At 45.7% G+C, this 9,161-nt stretch overlaps 1 long non-coding RNA gene across 4 annotated transcripts in view; it reads left to right on the forward strand.

Annotated features, from left to right (window-relative positions):
- LOC102463853 (uncharacterized) overlaps window positions 1-8,505 on the forward strand; it is a 106,902-nt gene extending 98,397 nt beyond the window's left edge. Inside the window, exons 4-7 of one of the 4 annotated variants that reach the window (XR_012897708.1) lie at window positions 685-760; window positions 940-1,023; window positions 4,721-4,819; window positions 7,190-8,505. This is a non-coding gene — a long non-coding RNA (uncharacterized LOC102463853). The remainder of the gene's footprint in view (window positions 1-684; window positions 761-939; window positions 1,024-4,720; window positions 4,820-7,189) is intronic. The other 3 variants (XR_001369009.3, XR_012897707.1, XR_001369008.3) reach the window with 3 other exon arrangements.
- The last annotated feature ends 656 nt before the right edge of the window (window positions 8,506-9,161 follow it).

Genomic DNA, 9,161 nt, shown 5'->3' on the forward strand with positions numbered 1-9,161 from the left:
GGGCAAATCTCCAAGCATCGCTCTTGATGGAGAAATGTATGGAAAAGAGGTAAATCATAAATTGTAAGGTATATAATCTACTAGTGTTTTAGGCTGCATACTCTCATCTAGACTGCATGAGCACAGCCTGTCAGGGTTTGGCATTTTTGCTAGTTGATCCCCATTTCTCAACCTTTAATAATTTTCTGGTACTCCTTCAACAGAATGGTGCGGGGATGAGGGGGAAGACGCTCAGATGTTATAAGTCAGGTTTGCTGTGAGTCATTGCAAGGAGTCTCTGTGGTGGAAGTGCATCTAAATTAGCAAAGCACTCAGGAGCAAGAGGTCCAGCCACTGCAGCCCATAAAACATCAGCATGCAATCAGGGCTGCAGTACAAGCAGAAATCCAGCTATTACTTTCTAGTAGCTTCCTTGACCAGCCCCCCGTCTAGCAGAATTATGGCTGATGAAAGTTCCAGAATTCCTCTGGATTCCACCACTTAAGATCTGAGTTCCCCTCTCTCCGAAGAACACCAGTGAAGCCCAACTCATCCCAAAACAGGAGCCGTGACTGTGCAAGCTTCTTCCCATTCCCAGCCTGCTCTGCTAATGGACCCCCAAAAACCCAGCACTAGCAGTCAGATGTTCAGGCTTCATGCTGCTTCAGTCAATGTGACAGGTTTTTTTTTTTCTTTATGATATAGATCCCTGTCTACTAGGAATTGAGCCCATGATACCAACTGTTTTCATGCAGGCCACTGAACAGCCATTGGATGTCAAGTGAGTCTATACCCTATTAACCCAACTGGGATTAATACCAGTGACTGACGGATCAAAAGCTCCATAGCCTGTTACAAGTGTCTCACAAGTGTCATTTCTCTGCAGTTATCCTCTTTTTTTTTCTTTTCAATGTGACCCTTAATTATGTCCTGCTGCACCGTGTGACTCTATGTGGCTAGAATTTCTCCCATCTGTGAATTTCACACCATACGTTTAAAGAAACTGCTGGGTCTGGTGAAGGCACGTGAGTTGAATGCTAGAATGTGAGTCATTTAAAGAAAATGAGCAGCATTAGCTGGACAATATATGGGCAATAGCATGTTGAACACTATTGTAAAGCCAAGTATCATGTACGGTATACTGTCCTTTGTCCATGTGCAAAGGTGGTTAGAAAGCAGATTTCCATCCTCAGGAGAAAAAAATAGATTTTGAAAAAATATTCATCTCAAATCAAGATGAAAAACATAATTTACATTTTTTTTCATTTAAATGAAATGCTGACCTTATTTTGATTTCAGGCTATTGGCAATGCTTGACTTCAGTACTTTCAAAATATTTTGTTTATATTGTGCCTCTTTTTAAACATTTTAAAAGGTTTTAAATGTAAAAGAAAATTTCAAGATAAAAAGTCGTTTCAAAATGAAAAATCAAAACTCTCCATTCTAGAAATGCTGAAATGGACATTTTGACATTTTTTAAATGTTCTTTTCCCCAATCTTATTTTTTAAATTTGTGGTTATTGTTGAAATCAGCACAATTTCACAAAAAAGATTTAATTTTGTGGAAATGACATTTTCTGACAGACAACTGACAGAAATTTTTGACAGTACTGAGGTAAAAGCGCCATGTGTTATTGTGGAACATGCTACCAGTAGTGTGTCTGTATACTGAGGTTGCATCTCAATCTTATCTCCATACACAGGACACTAAAGATTTTTTGCAAGGTTTACTCTCCTAAATGAAATAAAACTGCTACCCCGTGGGACTCATCCATCATTTAACTAATGATTTTACATCACTGGAATGCAGAAAAGCATCTACAATTAAAAACAAACCAACCCTGTAAACAATTAATCTATTTCACTCAAGGCCATTGAGTTCTGCCAAGGATTAGCTTGGGCAATCAATAATGCACTTCTGCAGATCTCAAACCTTTTTCAATTTCCATAGTTGAAAATTTTAAAGCAAAATTTCTCTGAGTGGGTCCTTTTTAATGAGAAATGGAGTGCAGTTCTGAGTGCAATCCCAAAAGAAACTTTTGTTGTTGTTGTTGTTGCAAAAGTGGCTCCTTTTGAAACTCTCAGTGACATGGGAGGCATGAAAAATACCGAATACTTTTTGTGACTCTTTCATGTCCCTCTAGCTAAAACTGTGTTGGGCGCCAAAGTTGATTAACCTCTGCAACACATGCCCAGTGACTGCCATTAGATGAGTCATATGGCAGCATGAGCCAAGTTCCATCCCAGGGAAAAAAAACCCAGCTATAGCACAGGAACAAACCCCTGAAAAAAACAGGAATCTAGGACTGTATTTGGGCTATAAATACAGTTTAGAACTGTCTGGCTATTTGCTTTAATCCCCTGCGCTTCTATTTTAAATTTAAATGGTATTACCCTGTTAACCACTTTCCATTTTTATCATTCTTACCATGATGTAAGGACATGAGATATTTTAGAAACCAGAAAAGGGCCATTTGCACCATTATGGCTTGATGCTAATTTCTGTCCATTTCTTGAACTAATCCTCATCCTGGTGATGAACTATTTCTTTACATATGCCTCGCACAAAACTTCCCATACCCTTTAACCTATGATAAATCCATTGGAGTGGGGAGGGGGGGGGGGGTCTCAGATAGAAAGGAGGAAGGACTGGAGGAAAGCTTCCTTTTGTTCCTCCTGCTTTTTCACTAAGGCTGTGTCTAGACTCTGTCGGCAGAGACATGTAGATTAGGGTTGTAGGCAAAGGCAAATGAAGCCGCGATTTAAATGATCGCGGCTTCATTTACATTTACATGGCTGCCGCGCTGAGCCGACAAACAGCTGATCAGCTGTTTGTCGGCTCGCCGCTAGTCTGGACGCTCCCCTGCCGACATCAAAGCCCTTTGTTGGCAGCCCCGTTATTCCTCGTGGAATGAGGTTTACCGGGGCTGCCGACAAAGGGCTTTGATGTCGACAGGGGGAACGTCCAGACTAGCGGCGAGCCGACAAACAGCTGATCAGCTGTTTGTCGGCTCAGCGCGGCAGCCATGTAAATGTAAATGAAGCCGCGATCATTTAAATCGCGGCTTCATTTACCTTTGCTGAACAAACAAATCTACATGCCTCTGCCGACAGAGGCATGTAGTGTAGACGTACCCCATGACTGATATTGTACAACACATGATATTAATGGTAGAAATAATTTTCAGTATTTTCTGAGTCATTTAAGAGATACTGCAGTCACATTTAAAAAAACACGTAGGCATCTAAGCTTACTTAAAAGTCAATGGGGTGTAGACTTCTAAGGATCAGAGTTTTAAAGGTATTGAGGCTCTAAAGATGAAGTTAGGTGCCCAGTGTGATTTTCAAAAGTGATGAGGTGCCTAAATCCCATTGTAATAAATGGGAATTCTAAGTACTGCTCAGAGAAAATTTTTAGATGAAAGGATTTTCACCAAAAAATGCAGATTTGGGTCAACCGAAATAGTCCACAAATCCATGTCAAAGTTCACCAAAATGTTTTAATCAGAACAAAAAAATACAAATTCAGAAGAAGTCAAAACATTTCATTCAGATCTTTTCAAAATGAAACTTTTTGACTTTTCAAAGATTGAAATGAAATGTTTTCTTTTTGGTCAAACAAAGTTTTTTTTTTTTAAGCTGAAATTCAACTTCTTTGACTTTTTCAGTTCACTGAAACATCTAAAAAATTTTGAATTGCTCCAAAACTATTTTTGTTTTCAATTTTTGGATTAGCCACTAAATCAATAAATTGGTTATTCACCGCTCTCTCCTCATAAGCCACCTGAGTATTTTTGAATATGCTACCATGTGTTTGGATTTACATATAGATTCATTATGTGAAGTTACAACTCTATGCACATCATGGTACACAAAAGTTCAATAACAATGACAGATGAGGACAAAGCTTTCTGATGGTTTGTTAATGCTGCATTTTGTGGACAGACAGTGTAAATAGGCTCTTGGGGACCACATTGATTGAGATAGCTGAGGTTCAAGATGAACAGATATTTAATATGAAGTATTTACATCTTTTCAGTAGGAAGTAGGACTCCTGTTGTTGGAGAGAGAGGGTGGGACACACAATTATAGCTTTCCCCTCTTGTGGACCCCTATACCTCGCACAAGGATGGTATAGTACTTCAAATAACAAAGGCATTTCCTGGGAGAACCCAACCACAAAGCTATATCTGCACTAGAGGCTGGCCCCAGTGCAGCCCCCGAGAGCAGACAGGATTGTTAAAAAGGCAATTCGTACTGATCCAATTTATGCTGGGTTCAGGCCAGAGTGAACCGCATCAGTGCAAATTGCTGCTTAGTTTGTCTCCATTTGGGATTTGCACTGGTGCAGCTATGCCAGTGATGGCACTAGTGCATGCAAGGCTGTTTGAATGCAGCTGTGTATACTGCAGTGCATTATGTAGGCACAATGCATGGCAATGAAGATTTCAGTCTGAGGCAGGACAGTAATTCCTGGTGAAGGAGATCAAATAGAATGTGAGAAATGGAGATGAAGCCAATTGTTTATTTTTTGTCCACTACTGTAAAATATTACAGGGACCTTGCAATGCATCTCTGCTTTCCGGCTTTCTCCTGTCTGTTTGGGTGTGGTTTAGTGGGCCTGGCTCGTGGCCAGATCTGGATAGAATCTCACAACACATACAGTGATATAGAGAGGGCTATTTTTACAGAGGAGTAAGCCAATCTTTCTTTCTCTCCCCTGTGTCTGCTTGTTTCCTAGGTACACCACATTCCCCACAGCGAGCTTTCCACTCCCAGAGAAAGTTTGTGCAAGTCCTAAAATAATTTCATCCCACCGGCCCACAAATATTCCCATTTGGTAAGCCTTATATAGAGTAATTATTGTTTGACATGGCACCACAGCTAGGTCAGGGCTTATTTTGGGTTGTGTGTTATAAAAAGCTGTTTGTTTAAAAAAAAAAAAAAGACTATGTTTGCCCATCTGTCATGTTGAACAAATGGGTCTAGAAACTTGTTAGTTGCCTTTGTTGTTTGTTTGTTTGCTTGAAGAGTCAGCATTCAGCGATACCAAAGCCATCTAGCCGTCAGTGTCCAGCTTATGTAGATGTGTCTTCATTTTAATTATAAAATGTAATGGGTAGGTAGCCAGTTGTTGTGGGGCTAATGACATATGCTGGTGGGAATCACATTTTTGGAGGAGAAGGTGAAAACTTAGTAGCCACACAGGTAAGAAGCTAAATATTATGGGCAAGTGACAGGAGTGACAGTAAGAAAGTTAAGCTACCTGCTTCACTTTTCATCTATATAGCACATAGCACTTTTAGGGTATGTCTACACTACAACGTTAATTCGAACTAACTTAGTTCGAATTAGTTAATTCGAACTAAGCTAATTCGAACTAACGGATCCAGACTAAAAAACTAGTTCGAATTAGCGTTTTGCTAATTAGAACTAGCATGTCCACATTAAGTGGACCCTGAACCGGGGTTAAGGATGGCCGGAAGCAGTGCCGGCAGGGCATCAGAGGAGGACTTAGAGCGTGGAGCTGCTGCCTCAGGCTAGCCGAGGGCTGTGCTTAAAGGGTCCCGACCCCCACCCCGGACAGACAGTTCTCAGGGGTGCCCCGCTTGCAAAGCAGTCCTGGCTTGGAGTGCCCGGATTATCCACACTGGGCACATCACACCACTCAGCCATCAGCCCGGCTGCACTTGCCGCAGGCTGCTATCTGGGAAGAGGGAGCAATTGGGGGGCTGCAGGAGAGCTTCCACCCCCAGAAGCCCGCAGAGCCAGCCCAGTCCTCCCCATCGGGGGCTCGTGCCCCATTCCTCCCTCACCTCCTTCCACTTACCCTTCCCTAGCCCCTTTTCTTGATGTACAAAATAAAGATAACGTGTCTTCCAAAATGGAATCTGTCTTTATTGAACAAAACCGAGAGAGGCTGGGAGAGGGGAGGGCAACTAAAATGATCAGGGGTTGGGAACAGGTCCCATATGAAGAGAGGCTAAAGGGACTGGGACTTTTCAGCTTAGAAAAGAGGAGACGGAGGGGGGACAGGATAGAGGTCTCTAAAAGCAGGAGTGGGGTGGAGAGGGTGCATACAGAAAAGTTCTTCATTAGTTCCCATAAAGAAGGACTAGAGGACACCAAAGGAAAGGAATGGGTAGCAGGCTTCAAAGTAGTAACAGAAAGTTGTTCTTCCCAAAGCAAAGAGTCAACCTGTGGATCTCCTTGCTGCAGGAGGCTGTGAAGGCTACAACTAGAACAGAGTTTAAAGGGAAGTGAGATCAAGTCATGGAGGTTGGGTCCATGGAGTGCTATTAGCCAGGGGGTAGGAGTGGTGTCCCTGCCCAAGGTTTGTGGAAGGCTGGAGAGGGATGGCACGAGACAAATGGCTTGGTCACTGTCTTCGGTCCATCCCCTCCAGAGTTCCTAGGGTTGGCCGCTGTCGGAAGACAGGCTACTGGGCTAGATGGACCTTTGGTCTGACCCAGGATGGCCATTGTAAGCTCAGGGCTCAGGGTCGGGGGTCTCACTGGACCCCCTTGATTCTCTTGCACACCTGCTCCTGGGTGGCCAGGCTGGCAGCTCTCCTGCCCTAGCCGGCCACTTTCCTGTGCCTAGTGCAGAGATCATGGACGAGGTCCACGATGTCCGCACTAGCCCAGGTGGGTGCCTGCCTCTTGCGGTCCCGGGCAAGTTCCCGGGAGCCGCCAGCCTGGTCCCGGGAAGAGGGGGAGGGCTGGGGGGCATCGGGTGGGTGGCTCGATCTGTGCCAGGTGCAGGGTCTGCTGGCTGGGTGCTGGCAGGCTTGCACCTGGCACGGGCACCGTAGCCAGCCCGTGGCCCTTTAAGGGGTCCGGGACCAGGAGGGGGGCAGTAGAGTTTCCCTGGTGTTGGCCAGAGTGGCCACCAGGGAAACCTGGGGAGAGCTAGCCTCCCACTAGTTCGAATTAAGGGTCTACACACCCCTTAATTCGAACTAGCTAGTTCGAACTAGGCTTAATCCTCATGGAATGAGGTTTCCTAGTTTGAACTAAGCGCTCCGTTAGTTCGACTTAAATTCGAACTAACGGAGCGCTAGTGTAGCGCCTATGAAAGTTAGTTTGAACTAACGTCCGTTAGTTCGAACTAACTTTGTAGTGTAGACATACCCTCAGTGCTCAAGGAACATCCCATCTGTTAGTCAACTAATTCTCACAACTGCTTTGTGAGATAAATAAATGTATAGTCTTGTTTTACAGATGGAGAAATTGAGGCACCAGAGAGGTAATGAATTGCCTGCGGCCACACGAGTGAGTCAGCTTGGATTAGACCAAAGGAGCTTCTGGCTTCTATCCGTATGTTCATTTCTCCAGAGCAAGCAACGTCAGATAGCAAAGTTCTTTCTACTTTTAATAACTGGTTCTAAAAACTGACGTGTGTGTATCTACATCTACATCTACATCTGTATCTATCAATTGCTTTACCCATTTCTGAAATGCAGCTACTTTAGGGGTGGGAAACAGCTGTTGTTTAATGGTGAGCAGCAATACTTTGCAATGTTTTAGGACAAGGTTGGAAAACTATTGCATTCAATAATTTGGTTATGCAATTACCCAAGTTCGAACTTGACCAACACATCTAAATTAGTACCACATACTCTTACAAAGATGGTCATAGCAGCTTTAATGATCACAAGGGACGGAAGTTTTATCCAGGAGTATGTCTAGACCAGTGGTCTCCAACCTTTTTACACCGAAGATCACTTTTTAAATCTCAGAACAGGCGAAGATCTACCGCCCCGCCCCTTCCTTGAAGTCCCGCCCCTTTCTTGAAGCCACGCCCACTCTATTCTCCTCCTCTCCATCACTTGCTATCCCTAGCCCTTACTTACACACTCTGATAAACAGTTTATTTTTAAATTATGCGCTATATAAAATTAAAATCACGTGTTTATAGTTATGAAATAAATGGTCTGTTTTTTATTCATGCTATTTAAATCTAAAATGAAGCATTTATAATTATAAATTTTTTGGGGACAGAGTTCTGCGGCTGGGGGCAGGGTGCTGGGAGGGCAGAGGACAAGGTTCTGCAGCAGGAGACAGAGTGACAGTGGGGACAGAGTTCTGCGGCTGGGGCAGGGGAGAGGGAACAGGGTGCTGGGAGGGCAGAGGACAGGGTTCTGCAGCAGGAGACAGAGTGACAGTGGGGACAGAGTTCGGAGAGTGGGGTCGGGAATGGGGACAGAGGTCTGTAGCTGGGAACAGGGGAGTGGAGTCTGGGGAGTGGGGACACGGTGTCAGTGGCCGCAGAGTCACTTGCATCTGCCTCCTCCCAGGATTCTCCTCCACCCCCCGCGGGAAGCCAGCACATGCCTCATCTGGGCCCCCCGTGGCAAAAGGGAAACCCCGAACGTGCCTGCCCTGGAGCTAACTCCCGCCTCCCGCGTCGGGGCCAAACACCGGCGGGAGCCTGCCTCGGGGGCAACCCCCCCATTCCGCGGCGGGGCCAAACCCCCATGGGAGCCTGCACCAGGGGCAACCTCCACCCCTCCCGCGGCGGGGCCAAACCCTCCTCCCGCGGCCCAGCCAACTCCCTTCCCTCCCAAACCCCGGGGCCGACTCCCGCGGCACAGGGAAACCCCTGCGCCCAACTCACCCCTCCGGCGCCGGCGGTGCAGGGAATCCTCCGCACTCCTCCTCTAGGGCCAACGCCCCCTCCCCCAGCACGCAACAGAGCTGTGGGAGGGGGAGCAGCCCGCGTACTTCCGGAACCCCCGGAAGTGACGCGGGCTTCAGAGAGGATTTCCGTCCACCCCGCGGGAAGCCGGCACTACACTAGAGGTAGGTAGTGGGGCTTCTCGGGGGTGGGGAGAAAATGAGGGGCGGGGTTGCCCGAACACCTCGCAATCGACTGGTCGAGGCCTCGCTATCGACCAGTCGATCATGATCGACGGGTTGGTGACCACGGGTCTAGACTGTATCCCTCTGTCGGCAGAGGGATGCAGATTAAACAGGTCGACATTGCAAATGAGGCAGGGATTTAAATATCCCGTGCCTAATTTGCATAAAAATGGCCACCACATTTTGCCGACTCAGCACTTTGTCAGCAAAAAGCTGCAGTCTAGAAGGGGATTTGTTGAGAAAGAAAGCCTTTTCCGACAGATCTCTTAAGCCTCCAGCAAGGAGGTTTACAGGATCTGTCGAAAAAGGCTTTCTTTC

The sequence above is a fragment of the Pelodiscus sinensis genome, chromosome 26, assembly GCF_049634645.1.
Source record: "Pelodiscus sinensis isolate JC-2024 chromosome 26, ASM4963464v1, whole genome shotgun sequence".
In the NCBI taxonomy this organism is placed as follows: Eukaryota; Metazoa; Chordata; order Testudines; family Trionychidae; genus Pelodiscus; species Pelodiscus sinensis.